A 13,564-nucleotide genomic window follows, 5' to 3' on the forward strand; every position below is an offset into this window, starting at 1 on the left:
CTCGCTGTTCACACAAGTCCACACAAGTCCTTGTCCTTTGGGCCTGAATGCAAGGGAGTCTTGGAGTTGCGGCAGGACTCTGGGGACATTCAGGGATAAAGGGCAAGAGGAAATTGTATAGTGATCAGTCTGGTGCTGAATAAAATCCTGGCCTGATTCTCCTCCCTTCGAGGACAGTGTTGGGGAGGAAGGGCCCGACTTGACTTTTGTAGCTCAGGGACAATATCTGCATTAATTTCTATGCCTGGTCCCCTGGATCATGCAGGTGGTGTAAATTTAGAGCCAGCTCCATGCCAAGTGCAGACCCAGACTGAGTATCCAGAGAAGTTCATTTCCCACTGGACAAAAGAGATAAGCTTGCTTATATCATCCTATGCTGGTGGGTGTATTTTGGGGGAGCCCAGCTTTTCACCAAAGATTCAGCTGTTTGAGGTTCCCAGTGTTTTGTGGGGGCCTCTGTTCTGATTCTCTGCCTCCCCTAGGATCAAGGTCCTCTGCCTGCATGAGCATTAAACTTCTAAGTTTCTGGGCAGCCCCTTAAGCATCTTAAGCACCGCCCCCCCAATACTGTTTTTCAGTTCTCTTTTCATTTCTGACATCTAGGGGCTTCCTGTTTTCTTTTAACCTCTGGTCTGCATTTAAAATACTTTTTATTAAACACTATAGATGTATATGCTTGCAAAATTACCAATTAACTCAGGAAAGATAAACAAGACACTTGAGTGGTAGTTGCCTCTGGGGAAGAGACTGGGTAGGAGGGGAGCAAGAAAGGGACAGAATCCTTCTTTTCACTTACTTTTTATACCTTTTGGACTATGTCCCACAGATCCATATTATACATTCAATAATAAATATAATTTTTAAAAGTTAAAACTATGTTTTGACCAGCAGACTGGATTTTTATTGTAGGAAAGTTTTTAGGTTATCTTTTACTTCATTAATTTGCTAGATCTGGAATCAAAACTAAGTCTTTGTAGCTCTTCTGCAGTTCCATGAACTTGGTGAGTATGTGATAAAGTTAGTGAGTTCTATGGGCAGCAGCTCAGTGCCTCATTCCTATGGAAAATAACCTGGCAGTTCATCAGAAAGTTAAACATAGAATTACCATGTAAGCCAGCAATTCCACTCTTAGGTAGGTCCCCAAGAGAAATGAAAACATGTCTGCCCAGAAACTCGAACCCAAATGTCTATAGCAGTACTATTCATGATAGCCTAAAGGTGGAAACAATCCAAATGTCTCTCAAATGGTGAATAGACAAACTGTGGCATGTCCATACAGTGGAATATTATTTAGCCATCAGAAGAGGGCAGAGTATTAACACATGCTACAACTTGGAAGAACCGCAAAAACATAAGTAAAAGAAGCTGAAGTAGGAGGGAAGGGGACAGGGCATAACTTTTAAAAGAATGACATAGTCATTGAAGATACAATATAAATTGGTTAGAACCAACTAGGTCCAAGAAGGCAGAAGATTCAACTTCCAGTGGATCTTGAGCCTCATTATACACTCATTGTAATACATCAACATTTGCTAAGTGACACCGCCCACAGGCACCATGACAGTTCTAACCATACAGGGCTAAAAAGTGAGCAGTGGCCTGAATCCTGGAAATTTCTGTGCCTTCCCCAAAATAGTTGGAACGAGCCTCCCTTTTGTTAGCCTATGAGCTTACCTAGCCCGTAAAAACTGATCTCAAGCCTTTTGAGATGGATTGCATTCTGTCTATGGAATGTGTAACCTTGCAGGTTTTCGCCTCTGAGATGGCTCACACTCTGTCCATAGAGAGTGTATCTGTCTCCACAAACAAATAAATCTACTTCTTACTTTTCACTTTGCCTCTTGCTGAATTCCTTCTGCACTGAGACATAAAGAGCCTGAGGTTCATTAAGTCCTCAGACCAAGTGTGTGGTTTCAATTAAAAGGCAGTTGTAAAGAAACTAACACAACACTGTAAAGCAATTAGGCTCCAATTAAAATAAATAAGTAAATAAAAGGCGGTGGATTCGAGGGAATCCCTGGTGATCCACGGTGAGGACTGGATGCTTTCACTGCTGAGGGCCCGGGTTTAGTCCCTAGCTGGGGAACAAAAATCCCACAAGTCATGCGGTATGGCAAATAAAACCAAAAAAACACAGATTTCTCTGGTAGTTCAGTGGTTAGGACTCCATGCTTCCAACGCAGGGGAAGTAGGTTTGATGCCTGGTCTGGGAAGTCATATCCCATATGCCACGTGGTAGCACCATCCCCCCCAACCTGAATTTTGCCTGGGTTCGAATCCCATCTGAGTTGTGCAGTTTCAAAGACAGACACAAAAGGTCACATATCGTATGATTCATTTTGTGTGATGTACCCACAATGGGCAAATTCTTAGAAGCAGGAAACAGATGCATGGTTACCAGGGGTTGGGGGTTAGGCAGAACAATGAGTGATTATTTGATTGGCATGGTGTGTTTTTATGGGGTGTTGAATGAAGAAGTCTTGAAAGTAGAGGGAGCTGCTGGCTGCGTGACACTGAATACACTAAATGCCACAGAAATGTGTTCTTAAATGGCTCAGTGTATGTAATGTGAATTTCACCTCAAGAAGAAAAGCGCTTGCATGAAAACACATATGATTATATCCATAACTTTTAAAAACACACAAAATTAAATAATATATTGTTTAGTTATACATAGATTTTTAAACAAATTTTGGCTGTACTGGGTCTCTGTTGCTGCACAGGTGCGGGCTACTCTCTAGCTGCAGTGCGCGGGTTTTTCATTGCAGTGGCTTCTCTTGTTGCAAAGCATTGGCTTTAGGGTGGGCTTCAGTATTTCAGCTTGAGGGCCCCAGCCCCTTGGCATGTGGGATTGAAAGGTTGTTGTTGAATCACGCGAATACACCGGGATTCTTGGACCCCGGAGGAGAAGAATTCAATCCGGGGCCAGAGATGAGGCTTGATCTCTCAGAGCTTTTGTGTAATAAAGTTTTATTAAAGTATAAAGGAGATAGAGAAAGCTTCTGACAAAGGCATCAGAAGGGGGCAGAAAGAGTACCCCCCTGCTAATCTTCAGTTGGATGTTATATAGTCACTAGCAGTCTGTTAATGAAAGAAAGGAATGTCTTAAAATTCAGAATGGCACCGGGCCCCTCACCCATAAGATGCATTTTGGGATAATCTTGGCGCCAAATGGTTTCTCCTGGGCCATAAAATGATTAACTTGAATCTTGAAGAAGGGCAGACCACCATACAAATAGTTTCATTTACATAGATTAGGGGAACAATATCCATACTGGTTTGTCAAGTAGGTTCTGGGCCGAGAGGCGGAACCGACTTGGAGACAGAGTTTGAGGTAAAGGCATAGTACATTAGCATAGCTTAAGTCGGACATTTCCATAAGAAAAAGGCATTGGTTATCTCTAGGCGAAACCAGGTGTCATTATGGCAACACAGTATTTTAAGAGAAACCTCCCTTTAAATTTGTATAGAGAAGGAAAAAATATTGCTAGTTTGTTTCCTCCTGCCGCTTAAGAGAGATAAAAATGTCTGACACTTGCAGGCTATTTCCTCCATTTGGAGACCCCTGGCCTTCCTGCCTGTTACCCTCTCAGGATCTTCCTGGACCAGGGATCGAATCTGTATCCCCTGCATTGGCAGATGGATTCTTAAACACTGGACTACTAGGGAAGTCCTTGTTATATATAGATGTTGCAAAAAGAAAAAGCCAACGGAATGAAAAACACAAAATTCCTGGTGGTGTTATCATCTGGTCGGGGAAAAAGAGCACCCAGTGTCTTCAATGGTATTAATGTTCTTTAAAAAAATTTTTTATTGGAGTATAGTTTATTTACAATTGATTTACAAATGTGTTAGTTTCTGCTGTACAGCAAAGTGAATCAGTTATACAAATACATATATCCACTCTTTTTAAGTTTCTTTTGGAATGGATGGCTGGAGTTGTTGGAGGCTAAGCCTCTCTCTCTGTGTAATCTTTCACCGCAGACTTCTTCAATGATGGAGGAGGTATTATAAGATTGGAAACTGCAAGGCTGAGGCTAGACATCACACAGTGTCACTTACACAGTATTCCATTGGTTACGTCAAGTCATACAATGACTCCAGATTCAAGAATTGGGGAAATGGACTCCTATTCCTAATGTAACGAACCAAAAAGAATTTGTGGCCATACTTAAACTACCATTGTGTCCCACAGCGTCAAGGGTTCTATTTTGTTATCCTTGGCCATTCCTGGAAGAGTCATTGGCTACATCTTGCCTCCCTTGGTTAGAGCCTCACCCCGGTTCTCTAGCTTTCACATCTATTCTGTAAGCTTCTTGATATTTAACCAGTGAATTGTCTTTCTGGTTAAGTTTACCACAGTCTGTTTCTGAGACCAAGAATTCCAACTGCTACAGTTAAAAAGGATCAGAAAATCGTACTCTCACCAACAGTAATGAAGGTTAGACGATGACAGAACATTCTTTTGGTTTTTGTTTTAACCTACACTCCTTTATACCCAAACTATCAATCAAACCCAAAGGCATTGTATTAGTTTCCTAGGGTTGCCATAACAAATTACCACTAACTAGGTAATTTAAAGGGGCTTCCCAGGTGACTCAGTGGTAAATAACCTGCCTGCCGATGCAGGCAACATAAGAGATGTTGGTTTGATCCCTGGATCAGGAAGATTGCTTGGAAAAGGAAATGCAACCTGCTCCAGTATTCTTGCCTGGAAAATCTCATGGACAGAGGAACCTGGCAGGCTACAGTCCATGCATGCATGTTAAGTCGCTTCAGTTGTGTCCAGCTCTTTGCAACTCTATGGACTGTAGCCTGCCAGCCTCCTCTGCCCATGGAATTCTCCAGGCAAGAATACTGAAGTAGGTTGCTATGCCATCCTCCAGGGGATCTTCCCAACCCAGGGATCAAACCCACGTCTCTTATGTCTTCTGCATTGGCAGGCAGGTTCTCTACCACTACCGCCACCTGAGAAGCCTAGGTTACAGTCCTGCTGCTGCTGCTGCTGCTGCTGCTAAGTCACTTCAGTCGTGTCCTACTCTGTGGGACCCCATAGACGTCAGCCCACCAGGCCCCCCATCCCTGGGATTCTCCAGGCAAGAACACTGGAGTGGGTTGCCATTTCCTTCTCCAATGCATGAAAGTGAAAAGTGAAAGTGAAGTCCCTCAGTCGTGTCCGACTCTTCGCGACCCCATGGACTGCAGCCCACCAGGCTCCTCCATCCATGGGATTTTCCAGCAAGAGTACTGGAGTGGGTTGCCATTGCCTTCTCCGAGGTTACAGTCTATGGGGTCGCAAAAGAGTCAGACACGACTTAGCGACTAAGCAACAACAACTGGTAGCTTAAAACAACAGAAATTTATTATCTTACAGTTCTGGAGGCTAGAAGTCCAAACTTCAGGTTGATGTCCTTTGTGGGATCTGAGTGAGAATCTGTCCCATGCCTCTCTCCCAGCTTCTGGTGGTTGCTAGCAATTCTTACCATTTTGATCTTGTAGACAGACACAGCAATCTACTCTCTGCCTCCATCTTCACATGGCACTCTCCCCCTGTGTCTTCTCTTTCTACATTTTCCCTTTTTCATAAGGACACCAGTCATTGGATTAGGGCCCTTCCTAAACCAGTATGAACTTACTTTAACCTGCAAAGACCTTATTTCCAAACAAGGTCACATTCACTGGTACCAGAGGTCCAGACTTGAAGCTAATTTTTTGGAGGGGGACACAGTGCTACTCACAATAGGCAGAATAATGACTTTTCTAGATGTACAAAGATTTAGAAATTTCATTTCTTACGTAGCTTTTTTCCTAGGGAATTTTAATGAATGACTACAGATGGTGACTGCAGCCATGAAATTAAAAGATGCTTACTCCTTGGAAGGAAAGTTATGACCAATCTAGATAGCATATTCAAAAGCAGAGACATTACTTTGCCAACAAAGGTTCGTCTAGTCAAGGCTATATGGTTTTTCCTGTGGTCATGTATGGATGTGAGAGTTGGACTGTGAAGAAGGCTGAACACCGAAGAATTGATGCTTTTGAACTGTGGTGTTGGAGAAGACTCTTGAGAGTCCCTTGGACTGCAAGGAGATCCAACCAGTCCATTCTGAAGGAGATCAGCCCTGGGATTTCTTTGGAAGGAATGATGCTAAAGCTGAAACTCCAGTACTTTGGCCACCTTGTGCGAAGAGTTGACTCATTAGAAAAGACTCTGATGCTGGGAGGGATTGGGGGCAGGAGGAGAAGGGGACGCCAGAGGATGAGATGGCTGGATGGCATCACTGACTCGATGGATGTGAGTCTGAGTGAACTCCAGGAGTTGGTGATGGACAAGGAGGCCTGGCGTGCTGCAATTCATGGGGTCGTAAAGAGTTGGACACGACTGAGCGACTGATCTGATCTGATCTGAAGAGGAAAGTAGCCCTAGTTTACTACTAGATTATATAGGAAACAATGCTTACCTAGTTGCAATATTATAAACACTAAGAACAGACATTTGACTTTCAGAATCAGCCTATAATCCTCTGCCATTCAGTATGGTGGAAGAGTTAGTGAATGTATCTAGTGAGAAATTGAAATTTTAATTAATTATTTTTTGGGGCTGTGGCACACAGCATGTGGGATCTTAGTTCCCTGACCAGGGATCGAACCCATGCCCCCTGTGGTGGAAGCATGAGGCCTTAACTGCTGGACCACCAGGGAATTTCTAACTGAGACTTTCCCTGAGCTTCCAGTGATTAAGAATCCATGCTTCCACCACAGGAGCTGTGAATTTGATTCCCTGGTTGGGGAACGAAGATCCCAAATGTGGCATGGTAAGGCCAAAAAAGAAATACAACAAAAAATTAATTTTAAACAATCTAAAATTTAAGATGAATGCAATTCAGTTTTTGGAACACTTCTAAGTATACTTGTTTTAACTGGAGTTTGCAGATCTACTTTTCAGGTTGTAAAATTTTTTTAAATAGATCATGTATTTTTGATGAAAACTGAATGTTAAGATTTAGATATACCATGAATACTGTGAGTGTAAAATACAATTCTTATTTAGAAGACTTAGTTTCAATAAAGAATGCAAAATTTTAATATTTTGTATCAAGAACGTGTTGAAATGATAATATATAGACATACTGGGTTAAATATATTATTCAAATTTATTTTCTCCACTTCCTTTTATTTTTTTATTAGACTACGGCCACTAGAAAATTATACATGTGGCTTGAATATTTCTTTTGGATGGCATTGCTATAAACAAAGCATGTGAAAAGTAATGATACAACAGATTGCTTACACAACAGAATCTGAACGTTATCCTTTATGATGTAAAGTTTCGCTTGCCAATGTTGGGAAGGACAAAAAGGAAAAAATTGGCAAATAGAAGTATACAGACACAGGGCTCCCCTGGTGGTCCAGTGGCTAAGACTTTACACTCCTAATGCAGGAGGCCTGGGTTCAATCCCTGGTCAGGGAACTGGATCCCACATACCGCAACTAAGACCTGGCACAGGGAAATAAATAAGCACTTAAAAAAGAGAAGCGTACAGACACAATATCCTCATCTCAGAGAACAAGGCTTTAAGAAACCTTGTCTTGATGTGACAGAATGAGAAACAGAGAGTCCAATGTGTAAAGTCACGAAGTGAGCAGGTGGTTATTACTAAACATAATGATATGATTATTTACAGCAGGTAGTCTGTATGTAATATCACGATACAGTTATGTAAGCATATTATTTAGACATATGGAAACAAATGCCCGGAGAATAGTTAGAAGAGGAGGCCTCTGAGGAGGGGCCTCAGGGTAAGGAGTCAGGGAGGCTGGGAGGCTGCCGCTCCACATTAGAAGTCTTTCTGAATCCTGCGATTTTTGGGGGAAAAAGTTTTCAAATACTTATCTTGGTAACAACCTTAAAGGAAAAAAAAAAAGAAGAAGAAATTCAACTCCTGAGAGGTTTCAAGGGGTGACTACACCAAATATTCACTTTTGTCAAAATGGTAAATTCTCTCTGACCAAAAAAAGGTTCCAGGGCTTCTCTGGTGGCTCAGACGGTAGAATCTGCCTGCATTGCAGGAGACCCAGGTTCAATCCCTGGGTTGGGAAGATCCCCCTGGAGAAGGGAATGGCTACCCACTACAGTATTCTTGCCTGGAGAGTCCCATGGACAGAGGAGCCGGGTGGGCTACAGTCCATGGGTTCAGAAAGAGTTGGACATGACTGAGTGACTAAGTCATGTCCTTGCCTTCTGGATCTCCTGTTCCTCCACAGCAGACTTGGCACATGGCCACCGCTCCCTCACCCTCCTGTCCCCTTGAGCTTAAATCCATACCTCCTTTGTCAGCCTGACTCTGTGTGTGTTGGTGGGGGTGGGGAGTTTGTCAAGAGGCCTGTGCAGAGGAGGTCACAATGCATTCTCTGTGATGAGGCCCCAGATATAACTGGGCCAGTGTGAAAGACCTCATTGGACACCAGTCTCCCCGGGAGACCACCGAGCTCACCAAGTGACACTTCTCCTGTCCTTTCAGCCTTGAGCCCAGGCCTTGGCAGGGTTCCTTCCAGTGCTTAGCAGGTGGCTGAGGAGGTGAGAGGTAAGGTGTTGAGAGGGTGTGTGGTGTAAAGGGTTGGAGAAGGAATGGAAGCTTCTAGGACAAGGGATGCTGGGGATGTCTGATGACCCCAGCCCTTTCTCCTTCCCACTACATGATGTCAGGGCCAATCTACTGCCTGCTGGGGCACCAGCGTCTGGGCCAGAGATGAGGGTTCGATATCTGAAGCTGCATCTGCTAGCCACCTGTGTGCCTACCTTGTGGCTGATGGTCTTCCTTCTGGAGCAGAAGTCTAGCCAGAATGACCTTCGTAAGATGCCCGGAAATCACTCAAAGACCTGCGACTGCCCCCAGAACTCTTTAAGAAAGTGTATCTGTTCATCTGAGGTCCATGAGTGCTCCACCTGCCTCGGCATTCCCGGAGAGTCTGTCTGGTTTGATGAACGCTTTGAGATGGACGTTGAGCCCTTGATGAGGTCAGAAGTGCCCATGTCCTTTGATGCTTTGCTATAGTGGTTGGTCAGTGCACATTCTTGGTCTCTGTCCAGTCCCCACCCCCAACCCCAGGCCCTGGCCGTCTCTCTCTCCATGGCCCCAGGCTCTAACCCTCTTCTATAGGTGGTGGGAGCCTGGGAAAACCCCCTATATCTCTCCCTCCTGCATTCCTATGAACTTTAGGGCATGGAGTCAGAGGAGTTTGGGAATCAGAATCAGCAGCCACCCAAAGGGCCTTCCACACACCCACTGGACCGTGTGGGGTGCTGGACTTGTGCAGGTTGGAAACTCAAAGTTCCTATTGGACTCTGGCCTTGGCCTAAAGATTGACCAACATGATGTGGTCCTCAGGTGAGTGCAGGGTGAAAGGTGGAGACCAGGAAGGTCACGACAAATCCTCCTCCTCCCCAAAACATCTATCCTGCTTTTCTCTCCAGGATGAACCAGGCACCTGTCCAAGGCTTTGAGGCGGACGTGGGAAGAAGGACCACTGTGTGCGTTACATACCCCGAGATAGACAGCCCTCAGGACCCTGGTGCCCAGCTGCTGCTGCTTCCTCTGAATTCATCTGGTCTGAAGTGCGTCATGGACATAGTGCAGAAAGACAGCATCATTCAGAAGGCAGAAAATCCTGGGTGTGGTGGTGGAGGGTAGGACATTGTAAGGAGGATAGTGGGAACTCTGGAGAGACCCTTGCTATCTATCAGGGCACCCCCCAGGCTTACCTAAGTTTGGGGACGGCTGTGTCAAATGATGCTGAAACTCCCCCACCTCAATCTTGTTTTAGATTTCGGATAGTCCAGGTCACCCGTGGAAGTAATGAGAAGGAAGACAAGGTGAGGGACCCAGGAGGGAAAAGGGGAAGGAGTAAAATGCAGTGAGTTGGGTTGGGCGACCACTGGATGGACATCAGGTCACCACCCTCCTCCATCTCCCCAGGTCTCAGTGATCAGCCTGAGCTTCCTTTAGTACATCCAGCAGAGATGGCTGGGAAAACATGGTCACTTTCCATCTCTGGGGTTCATAACTCTGTTGTATGCCTTGCACACCTGTGACCAGGTATAAGACGCGGTCTGCAGCTCATAGAACTTCATCCCTTTGCCACTAAAAGTGTTTGTTTTCCCAGGGACTTCAGGTTAAGCCCAAAGTTGTCTGGCTGGTTTTCAAGATCCTGCGTGGTCTGACCCTTCCACTCCCCTCATCTCTACCAGCACTCTCTATGGGCTTCTCGGTTCCCTAAACATCTGCCTTGGGCCTTTCACATGCTGTTCCCCTGCCTGCAGTGCCCTCCTCTTGTTTCCCCAAGGAATCCTCTCTTTTCCTTCAACATGATGAGAATCAACTCTCTTTCCTGGGCTCTGTGTGTTCAGAGTCTTCCCTGGGGAAGGTGAGCTCTGTTCTTCTCCCAGCTCCAGGAAACAGCCTGTCGCCCTTCACATTAAGTGAATGTTTGGTGAAGGAATGCTCAGTGGGTGTGGAGGCAGCCTGGGATCCAGCCTGCTACCCCAGAGCCCTCTTCTCTCTTACCCCATCTCCCAGGTATCCTTGTTTGGTTTTGGGACAGACCAGCTCATGAGGTGGTCCCATTACTGGGATGATAAATATTGGTTCAAGACCAACATGCACAGTTTTAAAGAAGAGCAACAGGTCATCCTTAAGCTGCAGTGTGAGGGGAAGGTTGCTGTTTACAACTGAGATGGCCTCCAGCCAGTTCAGCCCACTGGAGGCCCCCGGAGGCTGACAGGGGGTCAAGAGGACTCTGAGTGTCAGAGAGGGATAAGGGCTTCAGAAGTACCCTGGATGAAGATCACTCTGCCAGGAAACCCCACATGGTGACATTAAAGGACTACTTTCTCTTCTAGATTCTCAACAGTGAACATTTCATTATGTCACATATATATTTTTACCTTATCAAAAAGTAAAATTAAATGAAAAAGAGGAAAAAGCAAAGCCTAAAGTTGAAAACACATTAAGTGAACCCAACTATACATCAAATTGCTAACACAATCACCAGGGAAAGAGGTAAAGTTCCTTTAAAATTCAATACACTGTATATCCCTTGTAGCATAGATTCTGTGGACAAAAAGAACCACAAAGAAATTTTAAATTTTACTCAGTAGACTTTGATTATAATACTGTAATATTTTAATTTATTATAATATTATAAACTATATAATAAATATCATACAATAAATACGTAATTTTATTAATATTATTAGGAACCAAATACAAAATCGGACAGGGAGAGTAAAACCCCTGGGACATTATAAATTCAAACAGGAAATATCACTGTGAGCTCAATTTTATGTTATGTTTTATGGTAAAATATACATAAAAATGGTCATTTGAAGGTATACAGTTCAGTGGCATTAAGCATATTCACATTGTGTGCAACCACTCCCATCTCAAACTCACAGTTTTCAAAATACGTTGTCTGTGAGTCCAAAAGCCACACTAACATCCCAGAGACAACGATCAACTCTGGAATGTGGATTTCATTTTCTAAATACTTTTCCCCACTAATCTAAAAGTTTCAGGCCTGGACGAGAAAAGTACAAGGAAAACCTGCACAACAAATATGGGACAATTTGAGCATCAAAAATAGCAACTGTCACAGATAAGTCACAGTAGATATATAAAAAATCCTTGAGTCCATATTGACACTCAGAGAGATATCAAAACAATCAGAGGAAACTATTATATTAAATGGGAGTGGGGGAGAAGCATTTATCTTGCCTTTTTGGTAGAAACAGTATTCAAGGTGAGCCAAGAACCTGTCAATGAGGGTTTTCAGTCACTGGGTATCCAAAACACACCCACTCCGTTCTTACTTTGGCCGCCCCACAACCACACATAACCTGACAAGATGAAAACATCCCTGGTACAGCTGAGAGCATGTTTACCTGCTCCCCTAAGGGCACAGAGGTGTGCTCAGTGTCTGGCTCAGAGCTAGAGCTCAAGAATTCCCAAAGGTGTGGGCAGTGCGCTTGTCACCATCTTGTTGCAGATAACTGGACCCATATGGCATCGTATAATCATCATTTAGAGGAATAAAGTTATCCACGATGAAAGCAGAGTTTAAAAAACTGGTTGCTCCCCTGGAAAGTGGTTAGAAAAGAATGGAGTGGGAAACTGCTGCCTTCTTTTCTATTTCATTTTTAACCATGTGTGTGCAGTTGTTTCCTTGGAAATAAATGAAATCAAGGGTATTCCCTGGGTCCAGGGATTCCCTAATGGCTCAGATGGTAAAGAGTCTGCCTGCAATGCAGGAGACCTGGATTTGATCCCTGGGTCAGGAAGATCCCCTGGAGAAGGAAATGGCAACCCACTCCAGTATTCTTGCCTGGAAAAATCCCATGGACGGAGGAGCCAGGCAGTCTACAGTCCATGGGGTTGCAAAGAGTCGAACATGACTGAGTGACTTCACTACAGGCTTAGGACACCACGATTTTACTGCTGCAGCCCTGGGTTCAATCCCCGACCAAGGAACTAAGATTCCACAAAGTGAAAATGAAGTCGCTCAGTCGTGTCCGACTCTTTGTGATCCCATGGACTGTAGCCTACCAGGCTCCTCCCTCCATGGGATTCTCCAGGCAAGAGTACTGGAGTGAGTTGCCATTTCCTTCTCCAGGGGATCTTCCCAACCCAGGGATCGAACCCGAGTCTCCTGAATTCCAGGCAGACACTTTAACCTCTGAGCCACCAGGGAAGCCCGATTCCACAAAGCTCGTGACAAAAAAGCGAAAGCAAACAGAAAAACTACCCCCACCCCCAAAGTTTGGTTGGATAGAAATTTACTTTAACCATATTATATTTTCTTGTAGGTTCTTTGCTCAAGAGGGAACAAAGGCCCTCCTTTCCCCTCTCTGCCTCATACTTGACAAGTTCGCTTTGGGAGTAGCCAGCACCCCCTCACGGAGAAGGCAATGGCACCCCACTCCAGTACTCTTGCCTGGAAAATCCCATGGACGGAGGAGCCTGAAAGGCTGCAGTCCATGGGGTCACTGAGGGTCGGACACGACTGAGTGACTTCACTTTCACTTTTCACTTTCATGCATTGGAGAAGGAAATGGCAACCCACTCCAGTGTTCTTGCCTGGAAAATCCCAGGGACAGGGGAGCCTGGTGGGCTGCCGTCTATGGGGTCGCACAGTCAGACACGACTGAAGTGACTTAGCAGCAGCACCTCCTCAGAGAGGCACCACACAGGCCTTTCTTGCCTTTTTCATTCCTGTGCCCATTGTACTTGATTTCCATGCCCTCCCTTGTCAGCTGGACCCTGGGCTGAATGCCAAGGTGAAGGCAGTCTTACCCACAAAGCCTATATGCAAAAGCTCACAGTGTGACCTGTGCGGTGGGGTCCCTGATACTACTGGGCTAGCATGAAGGATCCCACTGGGCATCAACCCCTTTTCCTCTGGGGAGGTCACAGGATGCACCAAAAGCACCTCTCCCCTCCCTCCTCTCAGCCTCCAGCAGAGCACCCTGCAGGGCTCAGCAGGTGGCTGGGGTGGTGAGAGATATGTT

The sequence above is a fragment of the Bos indicus x Bos taurus genome, chromosome 13, assembly GCF_003369695.1.
Source record: "Bos indicus x Bos taurus breed Angus x Brahman F1 hybrid chromosome 13, Bos_hybrid_MaternalHap_v2.0, whole genome shotgun sequence".
In the NCBI taxonomy this organism is placed as follows: domain Eukaryota; kingdom Metazoa; phylum Chordata; class Mammalia; order Artiodactyla; family Bovidae; genus Bos; species Bos indicus x Bos taurus.